Source organism: Ranitomeya variabilis, chromosome 2 (genome assembly GCF_051348905.1).
Source record: "Ranitomeya variabilis isolate aRanVar5 chromosome 2, aRanVar5.hap1, whole genome shotgun sequence".
Lineage (NCBI taxonomy): Eukaryota > Metazoa > Chordata > Amphibia > Anura > Dendrobatidae > Ranitomeya > Ranitomeya variabilis.
Genome location: NC_135233.1, coordinates 440,715,826 through 440,726,791, shown reverse-complemented (window position 1 = coordinate 440,726,791; position 10,966 = coordinate 440,715,826).

Here is a 10,966-nt window from a genome sequence, read left to right as displayed (position 1 = left end):
ACATCCTGTATTATACTCCAGAGCTGCACTGACTATTCTGCTAGTGCAGTCACTGTGTACATACATTACATTACTAATCCTGAGTTCCATCCTGTATTATACTCCAGAGCTGCACTCACTATTCTGCTGGTGCAGTCACTGTGTACATACATTACATTACTGATCCTGAGTTACATCCTGTATTATACTCCAGAGCTGCACTCACTATTCTGCTGGTGCAGTCACTGTGTACATACATTACATTACTGATCCTGAGTTACATCCTGTATTATACCCCAGAGCTGCACTCACTATTCTGCTGGTGCAGTCACTGTGTACATACATTACTGATCCTGAGTTACATCCTGTATTATACTCCTGAGCTGCACTCACTATTCTGCTGGTGCAGTCACTGTGTACATACATTACATTACTGATCCTGAGCTACATCCTGTATTATACTCCAGAGCTGCACTCACTATTCTGCTGGTGCAGTCACCGTGTACATACTTTACATTACTGATCCTGAGTTACATCCTGTATTATACCCCAGAGCTGCACTCACTATTCTGCTGGTGCAGTCACTGTGTACATACATTACATTACTGATCCTGAGTTACATCCTGTATTATACCCCAGAGCTGCACTCACTATTCTGCTGGTGCAGTCACTGTGTACATACATTACATTACTGATCCTGAGTTACATCCTGTATTATACTCCAGAGCTGCACTCACTATTCTGCTGGTGCAGTCACTGTGTACATACATTACATTACTGATCCTGAGTTACATCCTGTATTATACCCCAGAGCTGCACTCACTATTCTGCTGGTGCAGTCACTGTGTACATACATTACTGATCCTGAGTTACATCCTGTATTATACTCCTGAGCTGCACTCACTATTCTGCTGGTGCAGTCACTGTGTACATACATTACATTACTGATCCTGAGCTACATCCTGTATTATACTCCAGAGCTGCACTCACTATTCTGCTGGTGCAGTCACCGTGTACATACTTTACATTACTGATCCTGAGTTACATCCTGTATTATACCCCAGAGCTGCACTCACTATTCTGCTGGTGCAGTCACTGTGTACATACATTACATTACTGATCCTGAGTTACATCCTGTATTATACCCCAGAGCTGCACTCACTATTCTGCTGGTGCAGTCACTGTGTACATACATTACATTACTGATCCTGAGTTACATCCTGTATTATACCCCAGAGCTGCACTCACTATTCTGTATTTTACAGGCTTTAGCTGAAACCTTCAAGCATTCCCTTCTTGCTCTGGTGATTTACATTTGTGGTTGTATACATTCATGTCATGCGAACACAAATGCTGTCGTCTCCCCAACTTTGCTTTGAGGTGATGTCTTGACAACAACATTGCTCCCAGTTTCCTTTTTTAACCAGTAGAATCGTGATCGCGGCTCTGAAGTACATAACATCTCGTATTGCCATGCAAACTATTTTCTACAATTCATGTACCAAGGTATCTGCTGGGAGCCTCCTTGGACGCGTCTTCACAACTTGTCACTACAAGGTTAAATGAAGTCGTCATGATGGTCTGGGCTGAAGAGAGAAGAAAAAGGAAAGTTAATGTCTCCAGTCCCAGCAGATATCTCTGATTTGTTACAAAGTTGCTTATTTTCATCGGCGCTGTTGATAAAAAACATATTGAAGTGACGTCTCCTCTTCACTTCTGGTCACTGTACAAGTAGAGGCACAAGCGATATCTGCTGGAGTGTAAAGAAGCCATCTTGGGTCTTCACAACAAGGTCAAACTTTAAGGTTCCTTTGTTGCAATGTGATTGTGTGGGAGGAGGACGGTGATTATCTGGACACTCACAGATCACACAAACCCTTTGTGAAGTGGCTCCGGGATCAGAGCTGGAGTCGGCGTCATCTGCTTATGGAGCGGCCCTGGAGGTTTATGACTTGTCTAGGAAAGCTATGAAGGGACCTGGAATCTTTACCGTATTTAGGACTTAGGGTACCGTCACACAGTGCAATTTTGATCGCTACGACGGCACGATCCGTGACGTCGCAGCGATCGTATGATTATCGCTCCAGCGTCGTAGACTGCGGTCACACGTTGCAATCACGGCGCTGGAGCGATGCCGAAGTCCCCGGGTAACTAGGGTAAACATCGGGTTACTAAGCGCAGGGCCGCGCTTAGTAACCCGATGGTTACCGTGGTTACCAGCGTAAAAGTAAAAAAAAAAAAAACGTACATGCTCACCATCTGATGTCCGCCCTGTCCCTTGCCGTCCGCTTCCTGCTCTGACAGATCCGGCCGTACAGTGAGAGCAGAGCGCAGCGGTGACGTCACCGCTGTGATCTGCTCTCACTTTCCGGCCGGCAGACAGTCAGAGCGGGAAGCAGACGGCAAGGGACCGGACGGACATCAGATGGTGAGCATGTACGGTTTGTTTTTTTTTACTTTTACGCTGGTAACCACGGTAAACATCGGGTTACTAAGCGCGGCCCTGCGCTTAGTTACCCGATGTTTACCCTGGTTACCAGCGAACGCATCGCTGGATCGCTGTCACACACAACGATCCAGCGATGTCAGCGGGTGATCAAGCGACGAAAGAAAGTTCCAAACGATCTGCTACGACGTACGATTCTCAGCAGGATCCCTGATCGCTGCTGCGTGTCAGACACTGCGATATCGTAACGATATCGCTAGAACGTCACGAATCGTACCGTCGTAGCGATCAAAATTGCACTGTGTGACGGTACCCTTAGACCCTCCAGACAGAATAGATGGCGGTCTAGTGATCGTGTGGCCAGCAGCCATCTCTCCCATACACAGGAGCGCTCCGGTGTTCTCTACGGAAGAGACATCTCTGATGGCGGCTGTCTCTTAGAGAACAAAGCATCAGCAGTGCAAAATCTGACACCTCGTCTACCCCAACATCATCAGCTGGGGGGGGAGGGGAGTTGGAGGACCCCATTAGACTGTAACCAAGCTGCTGGTGACCCCGGGTTTGGCCGACATTACGTCTACAAGGGTCTTGTAGAAAGTGTCTTCAATGTGGACGTACATGGAGAAGTTTTCTAGGGGACATGTTAGACTGGTGTTGGGGGCCAATGATGGTCAGGAGAGATGTTGATAATGTCAGATCTCGGACCGCCAATCACAGAAGCGCTCTAGTGTATGGGAGAGATGGCCGGCAGCTGAGCGATCTTTCGACTGTCAGCCATCTATTGTGTATGGCCGGCCATAGATTGGCTAAGACAGCGTGGTAGTGTTTAAAGGTGATGTTTGGGACACTAACATTGATCGAATATCCTTAGGAGAGGTCATCTATGTCGGATCTGTGGAGGTGCGACATTCGGCACCCCACCCATCAGCTGTTCCCGGTGTCGGCGATGGCCGGATCTGCTCAGTTACAGAGCAACTAGTGGCCGCGGCCGGTACTGCGCATCCGCCCCTTATTGATTTGCATAGGTGGCAGCCGCTATGCAGGTGACAGAGTTGTGCTGTGCAGCTGATCAGTGATGGTGCCAGGTGTTGGACCCCCACCAATCTTACTGATGACCTAAGAACAGACCATCAGTGTTAAGGTTTTGGACAGCCCCCGAGAGCCCGGGCTACATGGCGATATTTGCTGTTAAAAAATAAAACAAAAATCCAAATTGCAGAAAAGTCAAAGTCTCAATGAACTTGCCGTGAAGTCTATGGACAGTGAATCCGGGGGCAACCAGAGACCGAACCTAACACGGATGCGACATTTGCACCTCTGTGTCGTCGCAGGTCGCATTGTGACACCACAGCAGAGCGTTAGATGCGATGGGTCTTGATGAGATCCGTCGTATGTGGATGTGTGGGGGGTCTCGGCACAGGGGATACGGATGTAGGGCTTCCAAAAATGAATGACATGATAATAAGGAGACGTCACGAGGTCTGGTCAACGCACTGAACTATAGTCTGCCTCTTGCCAGACTGAAATGGCTGATAACAGAGAGCAATAGATTGTAGGTCTTTTATTAAATAAAAAATACTTCACGTGACACTAACTATGATACATTACAAATAAAACACAACAGAACAAAACATAAGAACAAAGCTCCAATCAGATGACAACAAACGACATAAATAAATCACAAAGAAATAAACCAGAAATGGAACCAAAATGGAGAAAGTTCATGACCTACAAATCAGGGACAAGAAAGAAAAATTCCAATAAAATAAAGAAAGCAAAACTAAAAGACAACAAACAAAATACTCATAACTTACATGAATACCGTAACAATTATGAATAATAAATAGTATAAAATCATGTAAGACCCCCGGCCCAGCTTCATTCATACCACTACTATATACAACCCGAACTACATTCACACCGTCCTACATACAATAAGAGCAATAGATTGTATTCTCCTGTGCAGTGACTGTTCCTTTAAGACAATTTTTCGTCTGGAGACAATTAACCATCCTGCACCTCCTGATCCAGTAGCGGACATTGCATCTGCAGCACATCGCACCCGGAGCAGACGCCCGCAGCTTCCATCATTACATAACAGGTTCCATCCGGCACCATCATCCCTCCATGATGTGATCACCATGGCTGCGCCTGTCCGGCCCCCACATGTACACGTATTGCGTGGATGTCACTATATGGGAGCGCTGCGGAGGCAGGAGAGGGATAATGATGAAATATCCATAGCAACCAGCCGACATCATAGGGGGCGGCAATATGGGATTACATGTAGCCTCGAGGACCATGACTGTGGGGGCTGCTCCCTAATTCTGACATGGAAAGTTCTACAATGCTTCATGTTTCAGTTTCTCACCATTTTCAAGATCTCTGCTAGCTGTTAGTGGTAATGTTTAAAGTGTACCTGTCATTTCCAGATACTGCATCAGGAATAACTGTTTCTGCCCATTATATGACTTCATCCTTCATTTTTCACCAGTTTTCCCCCCTCTGCAGGCTCCATTTCAAAGGTCCGGTTGAGCTAGTGGTGGAGACAAGCTGCTATGATATCTCCCATACACAGCACACACAGACGAGGGGTTCCTGTACTCCTGCCTATAGGCTATCAGCCATGATGTCTCCCCTACACAGCTCTCCTGTCTCTATGTAGCAAGTTCAGAAGAAGCACAAACATGGAGGATATTATACAGTAGTACTAAGCAGAGTTGCTGTGAATCCATTATACAATGGTAATAATCAGAGTAGCTGTGAATCCATTATACAGTACCAGTAAGCAGAGTGGCTGTGAATCCATTATACAGTACTAGTAAGCAGAGTAGCTGTGAATCCATCATAAAATAGTAATAAGCAGAGTAGCTGTGAGTCCATTGTACAGTAATACTAAGCAGAGTAGCTGTGAATCCATTATACAGCAACACTAAGCTGAATAGCTGTGAATCCATTATACAGTATTACTATGCAGAGTAGCTATGAATCCATCACACAATAGTACAGGGGCGTAGCTAGAGCTTTTGCCGCCCGGGGCTGTTCCCGAGTTTGGCGCCCCCCCCCCAGAATGTATGCGATTTTCACACTTAGTCATGTACCGACGAGCTCCTCTCCCTTAAGCTCCCAATGTTAAGTGAAAAACTGAGAGAAGCAGAAGAGAAGCTCGTTGTTACAGGACCACGAGTATGAAAATCGCATATGAGTGACGTGTCCATGTGTCGACGACTGGAACCTGCAGAGCTGAATCCTGACATCGCAGCTTCTGAATTCTCACAACTAATGCACTGCACACTTTTAGGATTCTCCCTGGCCGGTGGACGGTCATGTCAGCACAAGCATGTGATTTGTATACTTCTGACCACATTCCGACTAGACGTGCCCAGCCTCGCTCAGTTCATTATCATAGAGTGAGGCCACACATGTCTAGTCAGCATGTGACCGCATGTATGTAAATCGCCAGCACGAGAGAATCCTGACAGTGTGCAGTGCGCACTGTGAAAAGTCAGAAGTCTGCAGTCACAAAGAATGACTGCAGACTCATTACAAACCTGGACATCCCCTTTAATGCTCCTAACATAAATAAAAACATGAGAGTTAGTTAGTATCACAAATAACATTTACATCCAGGTACCTTATAGATGACGTCGCCTCTGGAGTTGTTCTCCTTCATTTCTTCATCTTGTCCAGACCCCATGATGAGTTTTCTGATCCACAGCCGTCTCTGCAGACTTCCATCTTCTCCGTTCTTTTGCAGAAAATCTCCACATGACGCCCTTAAAGATACAAGTGTCATTATAATGCTCCTGAATAAAAAATTGCCCCTCACTATATTGTCTGCATAAAATATGACCCCCACACTGTCCCTCTTATGGTACTTGCTCTTCACACTGACCTCTCCTTTCTATACCAGACCCCTCTTCACACTGACCTCTCACACTGTGTCCCCCCTATAGGGCCCAGTATTTATACTGTACTCTCTCATCACACTCCCCCTCCTTTGTATACTATCCCCTCCTGGCTGTGCCCTTACACTGTCCCCCATGCTACGCATGCACACATCCCAACACCCTCACTCCCCGTACTCTGTCCACATACGTTTTTCACCACGCTACTCATACTGTGTCTGCATACATCCCCCCGTTTGACCCCAAGCTGTCTGCACCCATCCCCCATACTGTTTCCTCATATATGCCCCCCCATCTCCCCCTTTGCTCTTCATTTTGTGTCCTCAGATCTCCCCCACACATTAAATCCCCCATCTCCACTCACATTAAATCTCCCCCCACAATAAATCCCCTCATCTCCACTCATATTAAATATCCCCAATCCAATAATATATCCCACTATCCCCACTCACATTAAATCCCCCCACTCACAGTAAATCCCCCCCACAATATATGCCCCCCATCCCCACTCACATTAAATCCCCCCCACAATATATGCCCCCATCCCCACTCACAGTAAATCCCCCCCACAATATATGCCCCCCATCCCCGCACATTAAATCCCCCCCACAATATATCCCCCCCATCCCCGCACATTAAATCCCCCCCACAATATATCCCCCCCATCCCCGCACATTAAATCCCCCCCACAATATATGCCCCCCATCCCCGCACATTAAATCCCCCCCACAATATATGCCCCCCATCCCCACTCACAGTAAATCCCCCCCACAATATATGCCCCCCATCCCCTCACATTAAATCCCCCCCACAATATATGCCCCCCATCCCCTCACATTAAATCCCCCCCACAATATATGCCCCCCATCCCCTCACATTAAATCCCCCCCACAATATATGCCCCCCATCCCCTCACATTAAATCCCCCCCCACAATATATGCCCCCCATCCCCACTCACAGTAAATCCCCCCCACAATATATGCCCCCCATCCCCACTCACAGTAAATCCCCCCCACAATATATGCCCCCCATGCCCTCACATTAAATCCCCCCCACAATATGTGTCCCCATCCCCACTCACAGTAAATCCCCCCCACAATATATGCCCCCCATCCCCTCACATTAAATCCCCCCCACAATATATGCCCCCATCCCCTCACATTAAATCCCCCCCCACAATATATGCCCCCCATCCCCTCACATTAAATCCCCCCCACAATATATGCCCCCATCCCCTCACATTAAATCCCCCCCCACAATATATGCCCCCCATCCCCACTCACAGTAAATCCCCCCCACAATATATGCCCCCCATCCCCACTCACAGTAAATCCCCCCCACAATATATGCCCCCCATGCCCTCACATTAAATCCCCCCCACAATATGTGTCCCCATCCCCACTCACAGTAAATCCCCCCCACAATATATGCCCCCCATCCCCTCACATTAAATCCCCCCCACAATATATGCCCCCATCCCCTCACATTAAATCCCCCCCCACAATATATGCCCCCCATCCCCTCACATTAAATCCCCCCCACAATATATGCCCCCATCCCCTCACATTAAATCCCCCCCACAATATATGCCCCCCATCCCCACTCACAGTAAATCCCCCCCACAATATATGCCCCCCATCCCCTCACATTAAATCCCCCCCACAATATGTGTCCCCATCCCCACTCACAGTAAATCCCCCCCACAATATATGCCCCCCATCCCCACTCACAGTAAATCCCCCCCACAATATATGCCCCCCATGCCCTCACATTAAATCCCCCCACAATATGTGTCCCCATCCCCACTCACAGTAAATCCCCCCCCCTGCACTTTCGGTGTCTTCAGCTCCACTGGAGCACTTTCCACCGCTCTGTGTCTCCTGGTCGATCTGCAGCTCCTGCTCTGCCGCGCAGGTGAGTGACATCAGCAGCGTGATCACATGACCTGATCACACTGCTGGCGTCGCTCTGACCCGGCAGTCAGAGCTTCAATTGTACTCGCATCTCAGATACGAGTACAATTGAACATTGGGAGCCGGCGCGCTGCAGCTTCTCTGTGCCGGCTGTCAGCTTGACAGTCGGCACAGAGAACAGCTGACTCCCAGTGCGGGGGGTGACAGAATGCAGCCGCCGGGGGAGACACTGCGGACCGCCGCTTTAGGCGGCCCGACTGCGCCCCCCTGCCGGCTGCTCCCCCCTAGATACGCCACTGACTCACCCCCGCATTGTGCCGCCCCCCCGCATTGTGCCGCCCGGGGCGGACCGCCCCCCCCGCACCCCCCTTCCTACGCCACTGCAATAGTAATAGGCAGAGTAGCTGTAAATCTATTATACAACACAACTAAGCTCAATAGCTGTGAATCCATTATACAGTAAGTACTAAGTAGCTGTGAATTCATTATACAGTACTAGTAAGCAGAGTAGCTGTGAATCCATCATATAATAGTAATAAGCAGAGTAGCTGTGAGTCCATTGTACAGTATTACTAAGCCAAGTAGCTGTGAATCCTTCATACAATAGTAATAAGCAGAGTAGTTGTGAATATATATTACAGTACTACTAAGCAGAGTAGCTGTGAATCCATCATAAAATAGTAATAAATAGAGTAGCTGTGAATCCATTATACAGTATTACTATGCAGAGTAGCTATGAATCCATCATGCAATAGTAATAGGCAGAGTAGCTGTAAATCTATTATACCGTACAACTAAGCTGAATAGCTGTGAATCCATTATACAGTATTACTAAGCAAAGTAGCTGTGAATCCATCATAGAATAGTAATAAGCAGAGTAGCTGTAAATCCATTATACAGTACTCTTAAGCAGAATAGCTGTGAATCCACTATACAGTAGTACTAAGAGTAGCTGTGAATCCACCATACAATAGTAATAAGCAGAGTAGCTGTGAATCCATTATACAGAACAACTAAGCTGAATAGCAGTGAATCCATTATACAATAATAATAAGCAGAGTAGCTGTAAATCCATTATACAGTACTCTTAAGCAGAATAGCTGTGAATCCACTATACAGTAGTACTAAGCAGAGTAGCTTTGAATTCAGCTCTGGGCTGAAGTATACACTTACTAGAAAGCAACAACAACCTCTCTCACACTCTGCTCCTCCTTCTTTCTCCCTTTTCCATAAACTTCAATGGGTAGCTGTAATTCAGTGAGTTGGCAGTCCCTCTTACTTTGACCAACACAGATTTTAGAAATATTTCAACTTATGATCAGAGAATGACCTATTGTTTAAATCATGTTTTAGTGTTAATTGAACTTTATTTTTTCCCAGTTTACAATATTTACTAATTTGTTTTTTAATGAGTTTGCAATTTTCACATTGGCCACTAGGGCTTTTTTAGACTTAAGGTACCGTCACATTAAGCGACGCTGCAGCGATAGCGACAGCGATGCCGATCGCTGCAGCGTCGCTGTTTGGTCGCTGGAGAGCTGTCACACAGACCGCTCTCCAGCGACCAACGATGCCGAGGTCCCCGGGTAACCAGGGTAAGCATCGGGTTGCTAAGCGCAGGGCCGCGCTTAGTAACCCGATGTTTACCCTGGTTACCAGCGTAAAAGTTAAAAAAACAAACAGCACATACTCACCAGCGCGTCCCCCAGCCTCTGCTTCCTGACACTGACTGAGCTCCGGCCCTAACAGCAGAGCGGTGACGTCACCGCTGTGCTTTCACTTTCAGTTTAGGGCCGGCGCTCAGTCAGTGTCAGGAAGCAGAGGCTGGGGGACGCGCTGGTGAGTATGTGCTGTTTGTTTTTTTAACTTTTACGCTGGTAACCAGGGTAAACATCGGGTTACTAAGCGCGGCCCTGCGCTTAGTAACCCGATGTTTACCCTGGTTACCAGTGTAAAATATCGCTGGTATCCTTGCTTTTGCTGTCAAACACGGCGATACACGGCGACCTAGCGACCAAATAATGTGCAGACCTTCTAGCAGCGACCAGCGACATCACAGCGGGATCCAGATCGCTGCTGCGTGTCAAATACAGCGATATCGCTATCCAGGTCGCTGCAACGTCACGGATCGCTGGCGATATCGCCTAGTGTGACGGTACCTTTATACTTCCAGTCATTTTAGCAAGACTTTTCAGCAGCAGCCTCCTTATCCGCAGAGACAAGATTACAAAGTCTGAAGTCTGAAGACTCATCAATGCACAGCCGATCCACTAACCTTGCTCCCTTCACAATGACCTTTGCACATGCTCATTAGATGCTTCAATACAAAAGATACCGTCAAAGTCTGTGTTGCTGCTAATGTACATGTTAATTTCCTGAAACAGCAGGAAGTTAAAATCTAAAAAAAAAAAAAAAAACCCTGGTGGCCGGTGTTAGAAATGCAAGATTTCTATGATTTATTTTAAATTCAGATATTGCCGGAGGAAAGAAAACATTGCTGAAAAAAATACATATAACAGCTTGTCCGTTCACTACGCTACACTAGTGATTCCTAACCGTGGTCTTACCAGAACGGATCCAAGAATAGACCGTCAGCTCTGAAGAAGGTAAATTCAGAAGTGCGGTAAAAAGTTTATGGGGGCTGGGATAGAATGTGAGCCCCCTGTCCCCGAGTCTCTGCCGAGAGGAGGTGCAGCGTGTACTCTGTGCCTTCTGGCTG